Source organism: Rattus norvegicus, chromosome 11, assembly GCF_021556685.1.
Source record: "Rattus norvegicus strain SHRSP/BbbUtx chromosome 11, alternate assembly SHRSP_T2T, whole genome shotgun sequence".
Lineage (NCBI taxonomy): Eukaryota > Metazoa > Chordata > Mammalia > Rodentia > Muridae > Rattus > Rattus norvegicus.
In genome coordinates this window covers 55,710,275-55,726,647 of record NC_141544.1, presented here as the reverse complement: position 1 = coordinate 55,726,647, position 16,373 = coordinate 55,710,275, and the positions used below count along the sequence as shown (strand labels likewise).

The window sequence follows — 16,373 nt, the reverse complement described above, 5'->3', positions numbered from 1 at the left end:
AGGAGGAGGAGGAGCAGGAGGAGGAGCAGGAGGAGGAGAGGAGCAGGAACAGGAGCAGGAGGAGGAGCAGGAGGAGGAGCAGGAGGAGGAGGAGCAGGAGGAGGAGGAGGGGCAGGAGGAGGAGGAGCAGGAGCAGGAGGAGGAGGAGGAGCAGGAGGAGGAGGAAGAGAAGGAGGAGCAGGAGCAGGAGGAGGAGGAGCAGGAGGAGGAGCAGGAGGAGGAGGAGCAGGAGCAGGAGGAGGAGGAGCAGGAGGAGGAGGAGGAGCAGGAGGAGGAGGAGCAGGAGGAGGAGGAGCAGGAGGAAGAGGAGCAGGAGCAGGAGGAGGAGGAGGAGCAGGAGGAGGAGGAGCAGGAGGAGGAGGAGCAGGAGGAGGAGGAGCAGGAGGAGGAGCAGGAGGAGGAGGAGCAGGAGGAGGAGGAGCAGGAGCAGGAGGAGGAGCAGGAGGAGGAGCAGGAGGAGGAGCAGGAGCAGGAGGAGGAGGAGCAGGAGGAGGAGCAGGAGCAGGAGGAGGAGGAGCAGGAGCAGGAGGAGGAGCAGGAGCAGGAGGAGGAGGAGGAGCAGGAGGAGGGGGAGCAGGAGGAGGAGCAGGAGCAGGAGCAGGAGCAGGAGGAGGATGAGGTCATTATTTGAAAAGTGTAAGTTGTCTTTTGTTGATAAATGAAAAATCACTTTCATCAGAGGAAAAGAGATTCCATACAACATTGAACTGTTTGGTTCTCCAGATCCTCAGGACAACAGCGTCTCTGACTATTTATTACCTAATACTCAAGCAATTCTGGTCTCACAGATTGTCTCCTTCAGTACCCAGGTTTTCTAAGCACAACAAGGAAGTGGGTTTTGCCATGGTAAAGGTCTTGTCCTAATGAAAATATGGAGAGTAAATTATTTACTAGTACAGAGGAACATTGTACTGTCTAGTTTTATTTCAACTTGACTCAAGCTAGAGCTGTCAGAGAAGAAGGGGGAAAAAGACGCCTCCCTAAGATCGGGCTGTAGACAAGCCTCTGGGACATTAATTAGTGACTGATGGGGAGGGCCCAATGAGTTGTGGGTAATGCCACCCCTGGGCTGGTGGACTTGGAAGCTATAAGAAGGGAGCAAGGCTATGTGGAGCGAGCCAGTAAGCAGCAGTCCTCCATAGACCCTGCATCAGAGTTCTTCCAGATGCCAGCCCTGCTTTAGTCCTGCCCACACTGCTTTTGATGATGGTCTGTGATGGGAAGTATAAGGTAAAAGAAACCCCCTCCTCCCCAAGTTGCTTTTGGTCACAGTTTTCATCATAGCAATAGAAACACTAGCTGAGACAGACATGTTCTTTGGAATTTCAACTTAATCATTGAATATATCTAGTGACATTCTGAAATTTGGGGAAGATTTTAAGAGGATAGTCTCTCTCTCTCTCTCTCTCTCTCTCTCTCTCTCTCTCTCTCTCTCTCATGTTTCTGCAGTTTTTTTAATTCCCTAAAATAGAACTGAGTATAATAGATGTCCTACTTGTTATTAAAATGTTTCAGAAAAACATGGACGTATTGGTAAAGAGATACTATGCAGAGTGATAAATTAAAACTTTCAGAGACTCCAAGTCAAGCATAAAGGAATTCATACCCATATGTAATTCTACATAAAAATAGCCCCAATCCACCAGACCTAGTGGTGCCTGCCTGCGTGTAATCCCAGCTTCTCGGAAAGCCAGGGTAGGAAAATGACAAGCCTGAACACTTCCTGGTCTACAGAGTGAGTTCAGTGGTCCCCAGGGGGACCACGACTCTCTTTTAGAGTAATAATAATAATAATAAAATAGAAAATGGTACATTGTGGCTATATGTCAGTAGAGTAGCACTAGCCTAGCATATACAAAGTCTTAGGTTCAATTCCCAACAGTTCCAAAAGACAAAAGAAGATGAAATAAAAACCAACCCTAGATGTAAGTGATAGAGTAACAAGACCCTCTTGTGCCCCCAAATAATTCCTCCTGTAGTTGAAAAATAATAATTTGTTAACTTCTCCAAAAATACGTAGTGCCTCCGTTTCTCTGGTGCCCCAGAAAAACACTTAATCTGCGCTTCATTAATCCAGCTCTGAGAGTCACAACTGCTCTGGGATCGTTGTGCCTTATGCCAGAGGCTGAAATAGGGAGACTTGGCAGGGAGTGGTGCCAACTGAGTTTCCATGGGGAAGGAAGGCTTAATTTGAGCCTAAATGATAAGGGAAGCCTTGCTATTTATAGGTCAGTGAAACAAACAACCAGGATGGATTAAGTTAAGAAGAGAGAGGGCCTTTAGCACCAGTTTACTTCCCATGTAGTCAGGAGCTGTGAGATCAACCCGTTTTCACACAGTTTGTTTCATGCTGAACCAGCTACAAGAACTAAGTGTTCTGAGGAGACAATGGCACTGATTAATCAGATCTCACATGGGGAAGGACTCTGCCAAACAGAAAAAGGCGGAGGATTACTACACAGATTTAAACTCTGGCTTTTTCAGAGACTTCTGAACACAGGTTATTTGCCCTAAGGCGCGCACGATCAGAATCACAGGCTGTCTTGAATTCAGACGACTTCAACAGAGAGCCCAAGTTTTTCCCCTTGTTGGGGAAACAATGACACTGATGCAGTCTCCTCATGGATAGCTCTGAGGATGAACTGAGATGGGACTTTTGTGAACTGTGATCTGATGTGTGGGCTGTAACGAAATTACAGTTCTGATCAAAACAGAGCCAAGACCAAGCTGCCCAGTCCTCACAGCCATAGCTCAGGCCTTTAGGGAAAGAGCTGTGAGAGCAGGCAGGGAGTGGGGGGAGGCGGGTTGGGGGGGGAGGGCTCTTAAATTGGTGAGCAGGACTACAACATTTTTCAACAAGGGCAGAAAAGACACTTATCAGCTGGGAAGTTGTAAATCTCCTGTTTACAGGAAATTGTGCGTCTCAATCCTAGTTTTAGAGCTTGGGTCTGCTCCTTCCCCACTTAAATTCTCTTTAAAGTAGAAGCTATTGGCTGGGTCCTGGTGGTGCACACCTTTTCTCTCAGAAGCAGGCAGATCTCTGAGTTTGAGGCCAACCTTGTCTACAGAGTGAGTTCTAGGACAGGCAGGGGTACACGGAGAAACTCTGAAGAGCTCTCCCAAACCCAAGCAAGTCAAACAGGACCTGGCAGGCCTGGCTCTCGTCCTTTTCTTCTTCCTTGTTAAACCATAGATCCAGTTCCTAAAGCAAGCCACAAGGTCTACTCCCTTATTTGGCCACTTCTTCCTAAGGCTGACCACCAAGGACCAGCTATCAAAGTATTAAAATCCAACAACCAGGGTTGGGGATTTAGCTCAGTGGTAGAGCGCTTGCCTAGGAAGCGCAAAAGCCCTCCGTTGGATACCCTAATTGCCCAATCAAAGTAAACCGACTTATCCTATCACAGGGCTTCCCCTTTTCCTCTTATAAACTGCCAATTGCCTATGGATTGTGTCTGTGTCCTCTCTATGCAGAGGCTGTCCTTTGTCTCTCTGGGACAAATATTCTTTCTCCCCTCTCCTTTTTTCCTTTCCCCTTCTCCCTCATCCTCTGCCTCCTGTCTTTCTCTCCCATTTCCAGCCCTTTATCCCTCTGGGGCAAATTCCCTTTGTGCTGAAAACTTGATCTTGGTTCGCCCTATGCAGATTTCAGTACTTTCAACCCGTGTGTGTGTGTGTGTGTGTGTGTGTGTGTGTGTGTGTGTGTGTGTGTGTGGTGGTGGTGGTGGTGGTGGTGGTGTATTTAAATAGTCTTTTTCCTGGAGACCCAAGCTTAGCTCTTACCCTATCAGAAGAAAGTCATGTTGTTAAGGGAAACCATGCGGGAAGTTAGTGAGTTGTTTGAGAAGATTTCAGCTGAGAAGAGACTAACTGGAGAACAAACACTCAAACCCCTCCATCCTGCCTGGAGATGGCTACCAGCAACTGACAACTCCATTTGCTTCTAACTTCCCACAAAAACCTGGGTGGGAGAAGGGCCAATGATATCCTTCGCAACCACCCTGAACTAAACTATAAAATTCTTCATTCCACCATAACTGACTACTCCCAAATCAACATCACACACACACACACACACACACACACATATTAAACAACAACAACAACAACAACAACAACAAAACAACAACAGCAACAAACCTATCGTTTGCTTTGGTATCGTCACTGAAGGAGGAGTTGTTTTCAGGCAATGTTTATTAAGAGACATGTTACTTGTGGATGAGCGAGAGGCTGCTTACTCTTCCAAATTCTTGATTATCTCTGAATGGAAGCGGAAAGTGGGGTTCTTGCATTAACAGAATTTAAGGTCAATGTTTCATCATTCAGATAATAAAATGTTCAACACCCTTTATGTTGAATAAGAATAAGGGCAGCAGGATGCTATGAGCAGTTCTCCACCCCCTGAGCCCTGCTTTGCTGAGATTCCCGAGGACAAGAGTAAAATGAGACTCCTGGGTTACAGTATCAGAGGCCTGGGGTCAAATTCCTACAGGGTTTCAAACTAGCTGGGCCCTGGGGCAAATAAATGCCTTTCTCTCCTTGTGTAGGGACTCTTCCTGGACTACCATAAATGGTCATTCCTTGGGCCTAAGATTCTGTGACCTTTTCATGTTTGTCCTTTCCATCTCATGCACTGATAAGCCCTATGTTGAAATGAGGTAAGGTTACAACATTGTTTTAACGTAAATGCTCCTCGTAGGCTCATTTGTTTGAATGGCTGGTTTCCAGTTGGTACAGATGATGAGGTTCAGGAGACATGTTCTTATTGGAGGAAGTGTGTCACCAGAGGCTCTTAAAGACGCGTTCTCTCTCTCTCTCTCTCTCTCTCTCTCTCTCTCTCTCTCTCTCTCTCTCTCTCTCTCGTATACTACGAGCTCTCAGCAACCTGCTCCAGCCTCCATCTCTGCTTCCTGTTGCCATGCTGTCCCTACTATTAAGGACTCTGGCCTTCAGGAACAGTCAGCCAAAATAAACTCCTTCTTCTATAAGTTGCTTTGGTCATGGTGTTTTATCACAGCAACCATACAAGTAACTAATACAGTTGTCAACAACTGAAGACCTCAAAACCCATCTATCCTCCCACTCAAAGGAGAGAAACTTTGTCGGCTTGTTCTTGTACAATTCACATGCAAATGCTACCCGTGTGGTTAACAACTGTTTTTGAATCGACAAAGCTACTTCTATTTTGTAGCTGGATATATATACACAAAACTATGCACTGGCATATGTACGAAGAGATCTGAGGTGCAAGACCAAAGCCATCTTTGAAGAAGAAATCTCTAAATGGAGAAAGAAAAATATAACCTTGTAGCCTGTGACTGTGAGTAAAATGAGACATGGATTTGTGGCTATAGTAAACGGTAGTGAATGTAACTAGATGGTTGTCAATACTATAATTAATTGACAAATATTTATATTATTCATGCACAACATTTTGCCTATTACCCTCAGAGGCCACAGGAATAAAACAAGTTCTAATAGCTACATTATACCTAGCATATGTCCCTAACAGCAACACTGCTTTATATCCTACAGTTATATATCATATGTGTGTGATGACATATAATTCAGTCTATAATAGTCCACATATGTGATGGATGGTAGTACTATAAATTACTGTACAGAGTTGAAGTTTTTCCTATGGTTTTGCAGCATCACAGCCATTGTGACACCATGGAGATTGTATTTACTCCTGTGTTCATGTCAATGCTGGTATGACCCAACCTATTACACTGTCAGACATCCAGAAATATAGCACATCTATCATACCAAGTGCAGTACCTAGTACTCGGGAGTCTGAGGCAGGAAACTTGTAAACCTAGCAAGCTATCTCAACTTTGTAAACGAGTTGGGGTTTACCCTAGGATGTGTGAAGCCTTGGGTGTGGTCCTCAGTAGATAAAAGAGGAGGAAGAGAAAGAAGGAGGAGGGAGAGGAAGGGGAAGAAGAGGAAGAGGGATGTGCTTTGGCAGGTCAAGGACAACCTTCTCTTTTCTTTCTGAGTCTGGGTCTATACTGGTTTTGAGCTTGCCAAGTAAGCTAGTCTGGTTTGCAACTGAACACCAGGGACTCACCCTTCTCCACATCAGGGGTGCAGGGCAAACGCTAATCATTGAGCTGTGTCACCAGCCCTATGCTTGTATTTTAAACTAAGTGTTAATACAAGGAAGTAAAAAAGTGTAATATGTTTAAGTGTAATAATACACTATGATTTATAATTAGGAAAAACTTTTTTTTATAGACTTGGTGTTTATAAAGTTTGCAGCGACCCATAATATTGCCTTAGGCTTCACTTTCATGTGAACCATTCAGAACATCTTTCAGACCTGCTTACTGTGTTCACAGCAAGAACCCTAGCCAGTACCTGGCACCATATTTTTACTGTGCATTCTGTAAGTTTAGGTGTGTTAAGTACAGAAACTCTTATTGTTGTGTTCTAGTTGCTATGGTGACACTAGTTCATAGGGTGACACTGTATACTTGTGGTAACCTGGGGACAATACTCAGTACCATTTGGTCTAGATGTGTTTGTTGTAGGCTTGGCCATGCAGTTTGTCATAATCTGTGATGGTCTCTTCTTATAAATCACCTAACAACATGTTTCTCAGAATGTAGCCCAGTTATCAAGCTATCAGTTTCCTACCAAACATAGTTATCAAGCTATCAGTTTCCTACCAATCATCTTATGGGAGAACAGATGGTCAAAGCTTAACGAATTTATCTAAGATTCTACATTAGATTGACTAAAGATGAGACTCTAGGCTTCACTCTTTCTGTGAAGGTAGGGTTTTCTGTTTGGAGAGAACGTAATATTTTTAGAGTGACGGGCCAAGAAACTACTTTGATCATTGTAAGCAAGTGTTCACTATACCAGGGAAAGCAAACTACAAGGCTCGGACTATGTGAAACTCTTGCCTGTTTTAGATTCCTAAAATTTTGATTCATCACTAACTCTTGAGTAAAATATTGCACTGTTTTTAAGTCGTTAACATAAAAACTAGGAATTAACATATTCATATTCCAGTGTCTGTGTGCAGGATCGTGTGCTATTTTTGTTTGGTTTTGGTTTTTGAGAAATTTTCTCTGTGTAGCCCCGGCCATCCTGGACCAGGCTGGCCTTGAACTTAGTGATTCTCCTGCTTCTGCCTCCTTAATGATGGGATTAAAGGTGTGTGCAGCCACCACCTCACATAGATCATGTACTTACAAAAATAAAAATTTTCATTAAATGACTGGTATTTTATTTTAAGAAAATGAAATACCTCCCTGTCTACATTTTATTCCTAATATAAATGAGCAAAGAAATGGTATTCTTATTCTTAGATGAGAATTGTGTTGAAGACTTCTGTGTAAATGTGGAACATTAAAGTCATAAGTCCATAGTGTGGTCTTAGGTAATTCACTTAGCATAATATCTAAATCCTATTTTCCTTAGAGACAACTTGAAATTTATGTCATAAATATCCTAGCATTCACCACGTCTGTAAGAATGGGTGTTAGATGGGGGTTGCAGACTGTATGTTCTGTTCTGGATGCAAGACATTTATTGTGTGTTCTTGTCAAGGTCAGAGATGTGAGTTTTTGGAAAGCCTCGTTTGCTCTATTTACAAATTGAGGAATAGTTGCTCCCTCTTTCCTTCAATAGCTTTTATCCTCTCCTGTATATGTGTGAAACAAGAGAGGGTGAGAGAGAGGGAGAGGGAGAGGGAGAGAGAGAGAAAGAGAGAGAGAGAGAGGCAGAGACAGAGAGAAACAGAGACAGAGAGATACACAGAGAGACACACAGAGAGAGAAACAGACACACATACGCACACATACACTCACACACACAGAGAGAGACAGAGTAAGACAGAGACAGAAAGATGGGGAGAGACAGAGACAGAGAGACAGAGGCAGAGACAGACAAACAGACACAGAGAGAGAGACCGAGAAACAGAGACACACAGAGAGAAACAGACACACACGCACATATACAGAGAGAGACAGAGACAGAGGCAGAGGCAGAGAAAGACAGACAGACAGACAGACAGACACATACACACACACACACACACACAGAGAGAGAGAGAGAGAGAGAGAGAGAGAGAGAGAGAGAGAGAGAGACTGTAAAAATGTGATATGAAGTGTGAGTTATAGGTCTTTGATAGCACGTTCTGGCCCTATACTGCAACTACTCTTTACATAGTCTTGATGCAGTGCCATGGACGAATATGCTATTATCTCAAGAGGAAACCACAATGACTGTCTTGTTTGATTACTAATCTGTGTGAAACTAGAACTTCCTCTTACGTCTTAACCAGAACAGTACGGTTAACCAGTAAGTTAACTCAATGAGCAAATATGAGACCTCATCTGTCTGTTAACCTGAATATTAAAGAGATTTATAAGCATAAATAAATGCTACTTTTCTCACTTGTATTTGTTTTAGAAAAGATAGCTATTTTAAAATATATTATTTTAAGGTATAATGAGCTTATTATTATAGTACATAGCCCAGGCTGGTCCCAACCTCATGATTTTTTTACTTCAGCCTCCCAATATAAACATTTTAAGATTTATTGCTTTGGTTTCAAATATGGAAGATCATAAATAATATGCCTGTCTTCACTTCATCAGATAGAATAAGCAGTTGGGAACATTTTCATATTCTTTAAAAAATGCAGTTTTAAAAGTGATTGGGGGAAGGATGCTTAACTCTACATCAAATGATAAGTAAAGCAACAATAAATAAACAGTAGCATGTTTGTGTTCAAGAAAAAAGAATTAGACAAGGTGCTAATATGAAGATGTACTTGAAGATGATGATTTCCCATGATTCCAGAATCCTGTGGTCATCCTAATAAAAACCATTAGATGCTCAGCCATTAATAAAGATTCCATGACCACTAAACAGACTCATGTCTTCTTTCTCAGAGTAGTAAATTCCTCTCTAGATTCCCCACTCCCAACCCAGGTGTCCTGCAGGAGGTAGGACCAAACATGCCAGCCAGGGTGAACCCTGTCTACCTACCTAGCTCACATGAGCACATCATTTGGACCCAATAAAACTTGTTTTATTGTAAAGTTAAAAGCAGAAGCATACGAATAGATTACTGTTACAGAGGGTGAAATAATCCAAGAAAGCAAGAAATATAACCGTTAATGTCAATTACCTGCGAGCGTTTTATCTGATGTTTACAGCCATATACATGTTTGTTCCAGGTTTAATTAGTGCTAAATAGCAAATGTATGCTTTCTCCTAATATCAGAGAAAGGACACTGATTTAAGATGCTTCCTTCTAAAACTACCTCTTTAGCAGAGTACTACATTTTTTCTATCCACATAAACTTCTATTGGTTGTTGGTGCCCAGCAACATTTGTGTGTGTGTGTGTGTGTGTGTGTGTGTGTGTGTGTGTGTGTGTGTGTCTAGTGTTTTTGATATTAGAGTTTGGATATAGAGCCTGGCACATCCTAGGCAAGTACTCTCCCACTAAAGTATCACCTTATTTCTAGCCTTAATTGAACTTATTTCAAGACAGGGTCCAAGTTGTATCACCCTGCCCCACCCTTCTGAAGAGCTGGGATTGCAGACCTCAATCACCAGGGTGGGGTAGAACACTTTTATTTTAGTATTCTTAGCTCAGCAGCATTTAGACTTCATGCCTTGGGGCAATGACTTTAGCCGTCAAGTCTTTGTGGTTGTTAAGCAATGTAGATCTGTTCCATGTCTTACAATGTTTATGATACATATGGCAAATGTCCAAGTAATAATCAGCGAGTTGCCACTACAAAATTATAGGCAACTATCAAATGGCATGAACTATGCATAGCGCAAGGGAGGAGGCACCTCTTAGGCCTGAATGATATATGCTGAGACCCAGAAGGAGAGAGGGGCTTGTGGACTAAACTCTGAGTTAGGAGAGAGCAGTAGTGAGAATGTGGGAGAAGGACTCTGGGTCCTTCAGTGAGCTTGGCCTGGATCATCCTTATCTTGACTTTCTCTGATGGATCTTTCATACCCACCAGCTATTCAGTTTGAAGGTGATTTTAGGGGATTTTTATCTGTTCTGAGACACCTTCAAGCAGAATAGGTCTCCATGGTATACTCTTGAGGGCTCAGTGCTTGCCTTTATCCAAGGCCCTGTTTGTGCTTCAGTGTAGCATGTCTGTTCATCTTCATAACCAGATTCTTCAAGAATCCTGACCTGGAGACAGATTATCCTTGCAGAGTGAACGAATCAGTGGATTGCAGTGACCATGAGATGACTTTTGTTTTCCCTAATTGTTTTAATTTCTATTCGGCAGTAAGTTTTTTTTTTTTATAGCTTTTGAGTTGGGACACCCCCTTTTATACTAAAGACAGAAAACCTTAGAAGTATTATTTTCTTCTGTCAGATTCATTAATCATAGACCTTGGGCAGATTGATACAATATATTGGTACCTGAGTTCTGCTTTTTGTTATGTTCTCCTAGCATTATATTTGTGTGATAATAAGACAATCTGTACACTTGAAAATTGTTTTATTTTTCAATATCATTGAATAATTGTGGTAAGGGGAAATAAGATGATATAACCTAATCTTCCTGTTTGCACTTTACTGATTCCCCTCCTTTGGGTCAGAATTTATTAATCTTAGCACTATTGACACTTTGGGTTCTAGAAATTCTTTATCATATTGATATTGGTATACACCACGTGATGTTTACTGGTGTCCTTTCTACTCATTTGACAATGATATTGTGCTTCCAGTTGTAACACACACACACACACACACACACACACACACACACTTTCTCCTCATTAATTCTCCTTTTTCAACTTGTTCTTAGCCTCTCTGCTTAACTTTTATTGATTTCTCCCTCTTATCTCTCTAATTAATTTATTTTTAAATGTTTTGGTTTCAGAGATAGGTTTTCTCTGTCCTGGAACTCACTCTGAGGACCAAGCTGGCCTTGAACTCAAGATCCACCTGCCTCTGCCTCCTAAGTGCTGGGATTAAAGGATCACTCCACTGTGCCCCACCACCCTATCTCTTTAATTAAGTTTACACCTGACTTTTCTTGTAGACTGAAAAAAAGAAAAAAAATCAAATTCTATCTTGAGTATAATAGTTCATCATGGTTTCTCTTCATCCTCTTCAACTATTTCTTTCTTTAATGAAAAAAAAAACCCACTAGAAGTTATTAGACTCCTGGGGAATAAAACATGTGAAACCCTAATTAGTGACTAACAACTTAGGGTAACCAGCCACTCAAGGTTGACAGACTGAAGAAGACATTCCTACGACGCGAACAATGCAATGCTCAAATTGGAAAGCATAACTGAGCTGGTCACTGTAAATAACTCTTTCAATCGTTCGGTCTACTCTATGTATACATACCATTCACAGAAGGTCCGAACAAAACCCATTAGTAATCAAATGGAATTTTGTTCCCATTTTTATGCCTTATAAATGTATGAAATTTGATTTTTACCAAAACCTAGCACTAACTCCTCTTTTATCTTTTGATTTCCCTTCCACGTGATCTTATACCTAAATAATTCCAACCCCTTCCGTGTGGTCTTATACCTAAATAATTCCAACCCCTTCCATGTGATCTTATACCTAAATAATTCCAACCCCTTCCGTGTGGTCTCAATTTTTCTCTTTGTTAAAGGTTAACTGAATCTCTCACTTGTCAGATCCTCCATTTGTTGTTATAGTTCAGAATATATCCCCAGAAATCTAGTTGACAACATAGAGACATTCTATGGGTCAATGGCTTTGAAGACAGAGAAACAACTTAACAGGACCTCTTTTCTTCTGACAGGGAAGGAAAACTCCAGGTTGACCTACACCTGGTGTCACCTTTGTGCCAATTAATCAGCCCCTCCCCAGGAGGGAGAGCTGGCTGAGGAGAAACTGAATGAATTGAGTTTGATGAGTCAACTCTCTCTCTCTCTCTCTCTCTCTCTCTCTCTCTCTCTCTCTCTCTCTCTCTCTGTGTGTGTGTGTGTGTGTGTGTGTGTGTGTGTGTGTGTGTGTGTGTGGTTTTTGAGACAAGGTTTCTCTGTTTTAGCTTTGGCTATCCTGGAACTCACTCTGTAGACCAGGCTGGCCTGGAACTCACAGAGATCACCCTACCTCTCCCTCCCAGAGTGCTGGGATTAAAGGCCTGCACCACCACCACCTGGCAATTTTCAAGTCCTAAGCAAGAGGTAAGGACTTTAAAAGGGAATACAGTTTTGTTGTTTCACATTATCGGAGTAAGATAATGTTATGTTTTCTTGCAAGTATTTGCTTCATTCCCATACCCCACCCTAATTTCCTGAGGTTGGGCTGTTTTGTTGTGCTTTTGCTTTTCTTTAGCAAAAAGGTTCTGAAACAGAAATCACAGACAATTTTAAGTTGTAAAGAGAAATAGTATGAAGTCATTGCTGCTATACCATATATCCTTTTTCTTGTATGTAAAAAATGCAAAAACAACCCAGAAGAAATCCATTCCGTTGTACTTCTTCTAGGTAAAATGTTGGGAGAAGACTCGTATTTTGAATGCCATGAAATGGGAGTCATTTTCTTCACTTACAAAGGTCACTTCCATCTCGGACATCAAGTCCTAACTGTCGGCATGAATTGCCCCTTAATGGTTTCCAGGATAAGTTGAATTCTGGGTAATACATGAGTCCTAACTTCTCTAGATGATTTTAATAATTTATCTCTGCTCCATCCCCCTTCTCCCAAATCTTCTATGATTCCGGAATCACATCTCCCTACATTTATCCCAGGAGTCCGGAACAGCTCCTGAGTCAAAATCTGAGCCAGCCTGGGTGTCTCATTAGCTCCCGTCAGTAAGAATCAGACTGTGCTCTGCCTGACGACTCTGGACTAGCTGATGAGGACAGTAGACTTTGAGCCCAGTTCTTTAATGAGGGCTCTTGTATTGGTCCATGTGACACAGCCTAAATTCCAAATTGGATCATAAACTTGTTGAAAGTGGTGATGATACTGTAATTTGTGGAATTTGTTGATTTGTGGAAAAGGCACAACAACAACAACAACAACAACTTTACAATTCTTTCGGACTGATAGATTCTATAAGGATACAAGAGTTACCTTTACTAGTCAGTCACTACTCAGACCTTAAACTACGTTGCTATCCTGTCTTAAAACTTCTGGCGGCTTTCTGAGGTCAGTATCATTACTACACTTCAATGATGAAGCTAATTGTTTACCTTGTCCTCTATCACTCAGCTAGTGCTTAGGGAGTCAGAATGAAAAGCCAGGGCCACACTTCTCCAAGCCTATACTTTCTTTTAATACATTTATAACTTATGTAAGTGTTATAAATTCATGTTTTTTAAGTTTGGGGTTTACAAAATAATTTATTTTTAAATATTTCTTTTTCCATCGTCTTTTTCTTTTTTTTTCTGTCTCAACTATAACTCCCAAATGCAGCACTGGATTATTAAAGTGTTGAGTAAGGATATCAGTAGTTTACAATAGCACAAAGTCAAACAATCCGTCTTTGTTCATAGTCTTGAAAATTAAGCTAAAGCATTTTTGTTCTTGTCCCAGGAGTTTGGGATGGGGTGGGAGAAAGAGCTATCTTGAAGCTTCAGCCAACACATCACCTTGGCCTGGTCATTCAGACACAGGAATGAATGCTTTCTTGTTCAAGGACACTACATCCCTTCACACCAGTGCAGAGGGCACAGGGAGGCTTCATGTGTACTGTTTTCTGACAGAATCTCATGTCCCACTTGCCAGAGAGTCAGCACCTTCCAGTGTCTGTCTGTCTGTCTGTATGTATGTATGTATGTATGTATATGCATATATGTATGTATGTATGCACATATGTATGTACATATGTATGTATGTATGTATGCATGTATGTATATATGTACATATATATGACCACAGGAGGAAAACTGCCAGCATAATGCATAATTTCCTACTTGTCTCTGGTATAGAGTCCTTAGGGAAGTTGTTTATATCCTCACTTTCCTCTTAGAACCAACCCTACTCACCACAGGCCAGAGGGATATGGGTATCAGGTGGGAGAGGAGGGGCTAGACATGGAAAAGAGGTGGTGTATTGGGTAACTAGGAAAGTTTTTGGAATGTATCCCAGAATAGGCTGAGAAGATATGTCTTAGTGGGCTTGAAACTGATTAGAGATTTTGCAACCTAGTGCCCCAGTTTCTGGGTGAGGGTGGGAGAGGTGAATGCAGTGATGCCATTGACAACAGCAGTGTCTCTGCAGGCAAGGTCGGCTCTAAGCGAGTTTCTAGTTCTCTTGAGAATTTATTGTCTCAGTTTTATAGTTCGGGAATTACTCACATCTTATTTTTTCCCTTTTTCTTGCCTTTATCTTTGACACTAAAGTTTTTCTTTTTTAATGTTATTTTTAGAACAAAGGGACTTTGATTGTCATTTGCTCGGGGACCCCAGACTAAAGCACAGGAAGTGCAACCCTTATTTACATACATTCATGTGTAGTTCATAGCATATCTTATTGGCAAAAGGAGTTTGTTTTGCTATGTGAGTCAAATCAAGAGCTTTTTATAGTTGGGCAATGTGAGGAACTGCACTTAGCTAAACTTCCTGAGCCATGTCAAAATGGATGATTGATTTGGTGGGCTAGATACTCAGGGGTGACTACCGGAAGGGCTGATGAAAAATTATGACGATCAGAGTAAGCTTCATCAAAAATTATGAAAAACAGGATGTTGGCCTGACCTCAGTGTGAATACCTATGCAGATTGAGTGACTGCCCAGTGTGGCTTTAATTCATTTCAATAGATCTGATACCCACCATGGCTTTGCAGCCACGTGATGGCTACAAGCAAGAGTCCAAGTATTTTTGTTTTGTTTGATTTCTGGGATTGTAAGTTTGCCCTTCCTTTGACAATCATTCCTTGTTTCCTCCAGCAGTGTTTAATATGTGATGATGTAATACTTTATATATGATGGCTTGAAATCAGATGGTCAGATTGCCTGTCTGTAGTTTACCAGCACAGATAGGGAGGGAAGTTTACCATCCCCTACTTGCACTTTTGCCATTTGTGAAATCTGAATGGCAATGGCTACCTCCAACACTGTATTAAGGAATAGAAGTGGTGGCTAAAGCCTGTGACATATCCCACAAAGCCGGGCATTCCATAATAAAGAGTCTGTCTGTGTTTTAGGATTCAGAACATGTCACTACTTAACTTTTTCAATAATTCGTTATGAAACACATACTTAGGAAATATGAAGTATAATGGAGATGGTAAAATCTGATCTAAAAATTCAGGGCCTCAGTATTGTCATATTTGCATGTGTTTTAGGGAACATGGGGACAGCCACCCACCAAGCAGTCAGGTGCCAATCTGTTATGCTATGGAGGTGTGTGTGTGTGTGTGTGTGTGTGTGTGTGTGTGTGTGTCTGGTGTGCTCAGCTAGAAGAATACTTGCCTAGCATACAGGAAGCTCTGTTTTCTATCCTTATACTCTGGGTGTGGTGTTAAAACACTGTTATTCCAGCATTCAGAAGGATCAAGTGTTCAAGGTTAGCCCATACCACATAGCAACTTTGAGGCCAATCTAGGTTGCATACAACCCATTTCAAAAACAATAAAGAAGGCTGGGTGGAGGCTCTGCCTCCTGAAACTTTGAGTTGCTCTGGGAAACCTGGAAACTGTCCTCTATGGGTCTCGGTTTTATTTTTTTTCCTTTTTTTCTTTATTAACTTGAATATTTCTTATTTATATTTCGAATGTTATTCCCTTTCCCGGTTTCTGGGTCAACATCCCCCTAAGCCCTCCACCTCCCCTTCTATATGGCTGTTCCCCACCCCATCCTCTCCCCATTACCGCCCTTCCCCCAGCAATCACGTTCACTGGGGATTCAGTCTTACCAGGTCCGAGGGCTTCCCCTTCCACTGGTGCTCTTATTAGGGTATTCATTGCTACCTATGAGGTTGGAGCCCAGGGTCAGTCCACGTACAGTCTTTGGGTAGTGGCTTAGTCCCTGGAAGCTCTGGTTGCTTGGCATTGTTGGACATAAGGGGTCTCAAGCCCCTTCAAGCTCTTCCAGTTCTTTCTCTGATTCCTTCAACGGGGGTCTTATTCTCATTTCAGTGGTTTGCTGCTGGCATTCGCCTCTGTATTTGCTGTATTCTGGCTGTGTCTCTCAGGAGAGATCTACATCTGGCTCCTGTCGGCCTGCACTTCTTTGCTTCATCCATCTTGTCTAATTGGGTGGCTGTATATGTATGGGCCACATGTGGGGCAGGCTCTGAATGGGTGTTCCTTCAGTCTCTGTTTTAATCTTTGCCTCTCTATTCCCTGCCAAGAGTATTTTTGTTCCCCTTTTAAAGAAGGAGTGAAGCATTCACATTTTGATCATCCGTCTTGAGTTTCATTTGTTCTA

The 16,373-nt window shown here is 42.0% G+C and overlaps 1 long non-coding RNA gene across 6 annotated transcripts in view; it reads left to right on the top strand.

The window, feature by feature from the left end:
- Window positions 1–933: 933 nt before the first annotated feature.
- The window catches only part of LOC148002572 (uncharacterized), an 82,514-nt gene continuing 67,074 nt past the window's right edge, over window positions 934–16,373 (top strand). For 3 of the 6 annotated variants that reach the window (XR_015633382.1, XR_015633379.1, XR_015633384.1), the window contains exon 1: window positions 1,088–1,230. This is a non-coding gene — a long non-coding RNA (uncharacterized LOC148002572). Of the gene's footprint in view, window positions 1,231–16,373 lie in introns of all 6 variants that reach the window. The other 3 variants (XR_015633383.1, XR_015633381.1, XR_015633380.1) reach the window with 2 other exon arrangements.